Raw genomic sequence first — 7,861 nt, forward strand, 5'->3', positions numbered from 1 at the left:
TGAAACTGACTGGGGATCAGGCCTAAAGCTCCATTATATGTTTTTGAAAGCTGGAATCTGAGACCACCTCCTCTGTTTAATGTTGGTTTCTCCTTTTTGACATAGATGGCTTCTTTTACCCCCCTCTCGAACCATCTGTCTTCTCGGTCCAAAATATGAACATTTTGGTCCTCAAAAGAGTGTCCCTTATCCTTGAGGTGTAGGTGAACTGCTGACTCTTGTCCAGAAGAAAAAAGGAAGCCGTCTATGTCAAAAGGAAGAAACCAACATTAAACAGAGGAGGAGGTCTCAGATTCCAGTTGTTTTTGAATTTTTAACCTTTTTTGAATTTACCATGACCTGGATGACTGAGAATCGACACCAGCTTACATCAGAACCTCTCAAATATTTCTTAAATGTACCAAAGATAACAGGTTAAACTCCACATATTTTATTCAAAGAAAAAGAAGCAAAAAATGTCTTTTAGTTCTTTTTTTTCTTACTTTCAGGTCAGGCAAATGTCAGATCTTCTATTAGATTCCAAAACAAATCTGTAGGTAATTTAGGCTTTCTTTTACTCAACTTCTCTGTCTATAGTTTGATGATCTTGGCTTTCATTTGCCACTCCTTTTGCACAAATCTTCAGCAGGATCATTACAGAGGGGCTAAAAACTTCACATCTTTGATCCAGATTCAGTCATTTTGAATTGGATTTTTTTCACACTCTTGTTAAGTTGCATCTTGTTTGATATTGTTTGTTTGGCTTATTTTTTAAGGGAAATTTTGTAGTCATTGATGTAAACTTGAATGAGTGTTTTTTCCTAATGTGCAATACAAAGGACTTGGACCTCATTTTGATTTAGTTTCAGATTCTATTGAAAAGTAGGCCTGGCTATTATTCCAGTCATGTCAAGTTGCAGGTAGGGGCCACCTGTAATGTCCTGCCTCTGTCAGTGGTTCTAAATGTTGGAAGGAAACAAATTCCCAGATGTCTTCTTTAACAGTTTCCCTGTTAAAAAACAAAACAAAAAAACATTTAAAATGGCTGCCACGCTTTCATTTCCAAATGTCCACTGAGAGTCTTGTCTTGTCAGCCTTAGCTGTGAAGGTCTGACCACCATTGAGCCTCAGGGTAGGGGAATGTCTCCTGTTTCACAATCTTTGCTGAAGTGAGCCTATTTCTCCCCATGTTAATCCTCAGTCTGTTAGGGTTTTAAACAGTCTGCATGGATTTTGAATTCCTCAACTGGAAATCCTCCAGTTTGTTGCTAATGCAGCTTTTCTCCAGCCTTATTACAACATAGAGACATTAGCTTTATTGTTAAGTCAGAACACCATCCATCCACTTATTTTCTTTACCCGCTTTCAACTTTGTTTAATTTTTAGGATTTTACAGATTAGGTCAGAATGAAAACTCATCTGATTCTTACCAAGTTTCAAAATCAAGTAAATACAACCTCAAATAAACAATGCAACATATTACGCCATATCATTACTGAGGCCTTGTTCATACAGGAAGTGTTTTGTGAATACACAAATGTTGTTGTTTCAGACTTGCATCCACAAAGAAACTGTGTTTTGGAAGCCCCAGAATGATCATTTTTGAAAATGGGTTCTAAATTGAAAAAAATCTGTAAATGCCGCCCTTGTGTTTTCACGTGGACGTGCTAAACACAACGTTTTAAAACCAAAGATGTCATAGTCCCACCTGTAACCTATGACCCTAAGTGTGACTGAAGTAACAACAATAATGACAGATTACATGCTTGTTTGTGCTCTAGACACAGTTTCTTAACTACATTAAAATCTTTGTATACTGTATTACTTCACTTAAACAGACAGGACTGATGAACACTAACTTTACATTTAAAGCAGAGCAAATACAGGGGTTAGACAATGAAACTGAAACACCTGTCATTTTAGAGTGGGAGGTTTCATGGCTAAATTGGACCAGCCTGGTGGCCAATCTTCATTAATTGCACATTGCACCAGTAAGAGCAGAGTGTGAAGGTTCAATTAGCAGGGGAAGAGCACAGTTTAGCTCAAAATATTGCAATGCACACAACATTATGGGTGTCATACCAGAGTTCAAAAGAGGACAAATTGTTGGTGCACTTCTTGCTGGCGCATCTGTGACCAAGACAGCAAGTCTTTGTGATGTATCAAGAGCCGCAGTATCCAGGGTAATGTCTGCATACCACCGAGAAGGACAAACCACATCCAACAGGATTAACTGTGGACGCAGGAGGAAGCTGTCTGAAAGGGATGTTACTGCTGAGTTTGGGTCATTTTCCATGTTTCTGTGTGGATGAAAACATTTCTAGAAAAGGTGCTGTGTTTAGAAATGACAAATAAAGACTATTTTGGGGGGGAAATTATCCTGTGTGGACAAGGCCTCAGTCAATAAAATACTGGGTCAAAATGTAGAAGTGGGGAATATTTAACAATAAAAATCAAAATGATATATTTCCACCAAGAAGTATTGTCTGAAAGGCTGTGGCAGGGAAAAATAAGCAGCCAAAACTCTTCCACAATAATGTATCAATTTTGCAATGTAATATTTTTTTTTAATAAAAGAGCTCAAAACATATTAGGATGGGCATTTTTATTTATGTATAGTTAATCTGAAGTTGGTAAGAATCAGATGATCTTTATGCATTTCTAATATGTAAAACCTCACAGAAAATGGACTCTTTGTTTGACAAATGTTAAAATGTTTCCCAAACCACCTAGAAAAACACATTCCGTGGCTGTCAAATTCTTGTTAGCATACCATCTATTGTAAGACAAACCCTGTCAGGCACTTATGGTGTTTCTTTTCTGTTTGTCCTGTTGTCTGTTTTTGTTAATAAATTTGTTACCCCTATTAGTTATTTATAAGACACATCAGAGCACAAACATTGATGAAAGCTGTTTAGCAGCTTAATGACCTGATCTAATTGGTTTAAAAAGTACTAAAAAAGTGTAAAGGAAATGTTATGGATGTATGGGAAGAGGTACACGCACGTGAAATAAAAAGCATCCTTCCCTTGGTTCCGAACATTCAGTCACATTTTTAATGGTTTTACAAGATTTATATTGCATTGATGGATCTGTGTATGAAATGATGCTGGTTGTAAAAGCCATAATGTGCTGCTCATTTTACATTAGCAACGGCTAGCATTTATAGTCATGTCTTTAAGAACTGAAAATCCTTTTTACATAACAGCTTTTTGGTAAAACTTTGTTTCGACACATAAGCAGCCATATATAAAGCACTAAATCATCACAACTTTTACAATTTTCCTGACTTATGTTTAAAAAAATTGGTTCAATGGTAAAAGGAAAATATATTGATGATTTCATTTATATTTTAAATCTTGTTTTTAAACTGTTGAATAAAGTCATACTTGTTAAAAAAATAACTTGAGTAAAAGTTTTTCTTTCCAGAAATGTTTATAATTTGCTTTTCCACAAGATGGCGCTGTGCTCATGTGCAAACACAGTTTCCGGTTCAGAGTTGGGAATATTAGCAGAGGAGCATGCACACTGTTGTTTATTTGTGATTTAAATATCTTTTGTACAAATTTAATTATTTAAAGCTTGTTTGTTTCATGGAAGTAGCACTTTCTGACCTGAAAAGTTAAAGGAAATAATGATGGACTTGTGCTTTTGCATATTTGTTGTGCAACTTAAAAATACAACTATAGTACAAGAGCTGATAACAACATTTATTTATCCGTCAAACAGAGTTCTCATGGAGCATGTACAAATCTAGTTGTAGTATTTTCCAGGTCTTTATAAGTCTAGAAAATGGGGGGAAAGTATGGAAAAACATTGTTTCCAGACTCTAGTTTCTGTTGTATTTTGTAAAAGATAAACATGTAGACTAAACAAAAAAATTAAACAAGATAAGAAGTGTGTGCATGCATGCGCATGTGAAAAACAGATATGTAACATAACATGGTGATTATTTTATCCAGGCCAAACCCTTCACAAGTTATATTTTCTCAAAATTTAAAACACAATTGAGCAATATTTTGTGGAGGAAAAAATCATACATTTCTTGCAGTCAAATGAAGTTGTTTATGCTCCCAAGTTGAATTGTTAAAACTAATGAAAACAAGACTTGTATTGTGGGAAAATGCCCCACATCAGAGAAGGAAAAGGAATACTGAGAACAAGTCTAAGGTATTTATTAGTCAAGGGAATTGAATATTGTAGTTGATTAACAAATGAAAAAAATCACATTTTATAATTTACCTTTTGTGATATTCTCATACTTTTGTATTTTATGTACAGTTGAAATCATATGTTTGCATACATCGTATAAAAAGATGATGATGAAGTGGCTTTGGAAGCTTTTGATGTGTGACATCATGGAAAAAAAATCAAAAATCAGCCAATATATCAAGAAGAGAACTGTCTAATGCTAGATTCAGATTCAGTCTTGATTCAATAAAGTAAATCATGCAATTAGGATTCTCATCTTGCAATATCCTTATTGTAGAGCAAATCTCTTCTGGCACATGTAGGCAGCCATCTTTTCTGTATGGTATGCTTGATATGCCACAACAGGACAGAAAGAAAGGACGAGAATTGTCGATCTCCTCAACTCTGGTTCATCCTTGGGTACAATTTCCAGATACCTGAAGGTTCATTTGTTCAAACAATTATACACAAGTATGAACACCATGGGAATGTCCTACCAGTATACCGCTCAGGAAGAAGACAGGTTATGTGTTGGAATGTGTTTTGGTGTGAAATGTGTATCAATGCCAAAATAAAAGCAATAAACCTTCTGAGGATGCAGCTGAAGCTGGTACAAGTGTTATCCACAGTGAAACAAATCTTGTATCAGCATGGGCTGAAAGGGGAGGAAGAAGCCATTACTCTGAAAGTAACAGAAAAAAGCTCAAATGCACACAAGGACAAAGACCTTAATTTTTGGAGATGTGCCCTGTGGTCTGATAAAACTAAAATTGAACTGTTTGGCCATAATGACCATTTTTACATTTGGAGCAAAGAAGGGGAAACTTGAACCATTCCAACTGTGAACTATGTTAGTGGCAGCATCATGTCGTGAGGGTGTTTTGATGCAGAAGGGACTGATTCACTTCACAAAATAAATGACATCATTAGGAAAGAACATTTTGTGGAAACATTGAAGCAACAACTCAAAACATCAGTCAAGAAGTTAAAGCTTGGGCACAAATGGGTTTTCCAAATGGACAATGACACTAAGAATGCTGCCAAATGAGTTACAAAGTGGCTTCAGGACAACAAAGTTAATGTTTTGGAGTGGCCATCACAAAGCCCGGTCTCAGATCTAGAACATTTGTTGACAGAGCTGAAAAAGGTACGTGTGGGGACTTCTGTGTCCGGCCGAATGGAGTGAGCAGCAAGGAGTGGCAGCTCCATAAAGCTTCAAGGATTAAAGTATCCTGGGTCAACAAACCTTTTTGTTTTCATATAAAACACTTTCGGACAATATAGGCTTTTTGAAGGACAGTTGGAAATACACCCCAAAAACTTTACAAGTCGCATCCGCTTTGGCTAGCACTACTCTGGCTAACAATGCTTCAGCTAACAAAACCTCAATCTGCATGGCTCTGGCTAATGAGGCTCTGCTTAGTAAAACTCTGCACAATGCCGTTCCAGCTAACGATGCTCCGGTTCGTTCAGTCGGAATACTCTGTAACGAGCTACGTGCCTAATACGAAGATTTTAGAAACAACATTGAAGCAGAGCCCAAGCATCAAGACATACGCAAAGACATTTCATCGTTAGGAGGAAGCAAAATGAGCTGTTGCAGAGAACAGAAACACTGCATAGGAGTCAGACTGAAACAGCAGACGCATGGAAGGAAATGGGAAAATCTCTGCACGTTTTCAAATAAATATCTGCCATGGAAAAGCACATAATTCCTTACATATAAAGTATCATAAACTGCATAAGAAGTTCATGGATCTGGAAAACAAAAGTCGTAGGCAAAATCTACGTGTTGTGGAAATCAACAAGGACGCGGAGGCAGGAAACCTGAATAGTTTATTTGCGGAGTTCTTCTCAGAAGTGCTCGCAAGGAAAACTTTGAGTCACCACTTCTGATAGACTAAGCTCATAGAACCCTTGCCCCCAAACCACAAACAGAAGAGTGCCTGAGAGCACTGATAGATTGCCTACATTATTTCACAGACAGTGATATGATTCTGCTATTATCTAGGAGCAAAGGCTGCCTGTTCTACAAAGGATCACCTGTATGTATTTTTTCAGCTATGAATCCAGAGATCAGCAAACTGCAAGCTACTTTCAACTCAGTTAAGATGCAATGCTGGAATACCTTACAGTCTGTACTACCCAGCAAAGCTGATCATAATGGTGGATAACACCAAACACTCATTCACAGACCCACAAACTGCTGAAAACTTTGTCAAAACCCAGTCTTCATCTGCATGAGATGAAGAGAAAGAAAGGTATCCGAGTACCTAGTATATGTGTGTATTTACTCTTCAAATGATAATGTTGCCACCAGAAAAAACTCATAAACATGACAATTATGTTTTGTTTTTTTCCCCTCTTCATTCCTACCCCTCTCCTTCTCAGTTTATAACAAGGTTGGTTGTTTTGTAACATAGCAGTACAAACTGACTTATTGTACATATTTAGTAATTGGAATACGGAGGGGCATTGTATTTATTGTAATACAGGGTGGGTCATTTATATGGATGCACCTTAATAAAATGGGAATGGTTGGTGATATTAACTTCCTGTTTGTGGCACATTGGTATATGGGAGGGGGGAAACTTTTCAAGATGGGTGGTGACCATGGTGGCCATTTTGAAGTCGGCCATTTTGGATCCAACTTTTGTTTTTTCAGTGGGAAGAGGGTCATGTCACACAGACTTATTGGAAATTTCAAAAGAAAAACAATGGTGTGCTTGGTTTTAATGTAACTTCATTCTTTCACGAGTTATTTACAAGTTTCTCACCACTTATAAAATGTGTTCAAAGTGCTGCTATCAGAACATAGTCCTCTAACTCTACGTTTAGCTTTCGAGCATAACCAAACATAGGGATAACAGCATAGCCAACAAACGTGGAAGACTGACGGCTGCTGATTGGCTCCTACAGAACATCTGGAGGTTGGCTGCTGTACAATTTTAAGCCCTGTCCCTCCATGTAGACCAGGAGTGTCAAACTCCAGGCCTCAAGCTATTGTCCTGGAAGTTTAAGTTCTTTTTCTGCTCAAACACACCTGACTCAAATGGTTTAATTACCTCCTCATAAAATAAACAAGTTCTACAAAAGCATGTCCATAGGTCATTTGTTTAAATCAGGTGTTTTAAAGCAAGAATACATTGTTTTGGAACACTTGTATACACTTGTGGACCTCTAATCAGTTATTCACAGATTGTTTACATGCTTTCTTAAGACTTGTGAAGAAAAACACGATTCATTGCTGAAATGAGATATATTTATTTGATTACTAAGCTTTTAAAACATGAAAAATGTTTACTGATCATTGTTTGCATGCAAATATTCATTATGAGAAATTATTAAAGTGTTTTAACAGACTTTTTCTCTATTTGTCTTACACGAGAACTGTACTCACTTGTGACTCTTTGGACAGAGTTAGATAAAGCCTTTCTGCAACCCCAAGGTCTTTCAACCCCACAGCAATCTGAACACCCCAGTTGCTATCAAAAATTGCTTGATAGCAAACAGAAGAAAGCCTTGACGAGTGACTGAAATTATTAGTTTGTTTTGCAGTCAGTTTGCTCTCATTCGTTTTTGTGTTCGTCGTGTGATGACTTTCTTCCGCTTGTTTCTTTGTTCCATTTTTGTAACCTAAGAAAAAACATTTTTGCTCAGTGTTTTGTAAGTCCAGCAGGCAAAAGATAAA

Source organism: Kryptolebias marmoratus, linkage group LG2 (genome assembly GCF_001649575.2).
Source record: "Kryptolebias marmoratus isolate JLee-2015 linkage group LG2, ASM164957v2, whole genome shotgun sequence".
Taxonomy (NCBI): Eukaryota; Metazoa; Chordata; class Actinopteri; order Cyprinodontiformes; family Rivulidae; genus Kryptolebias; species Kryptolebias marmoratus.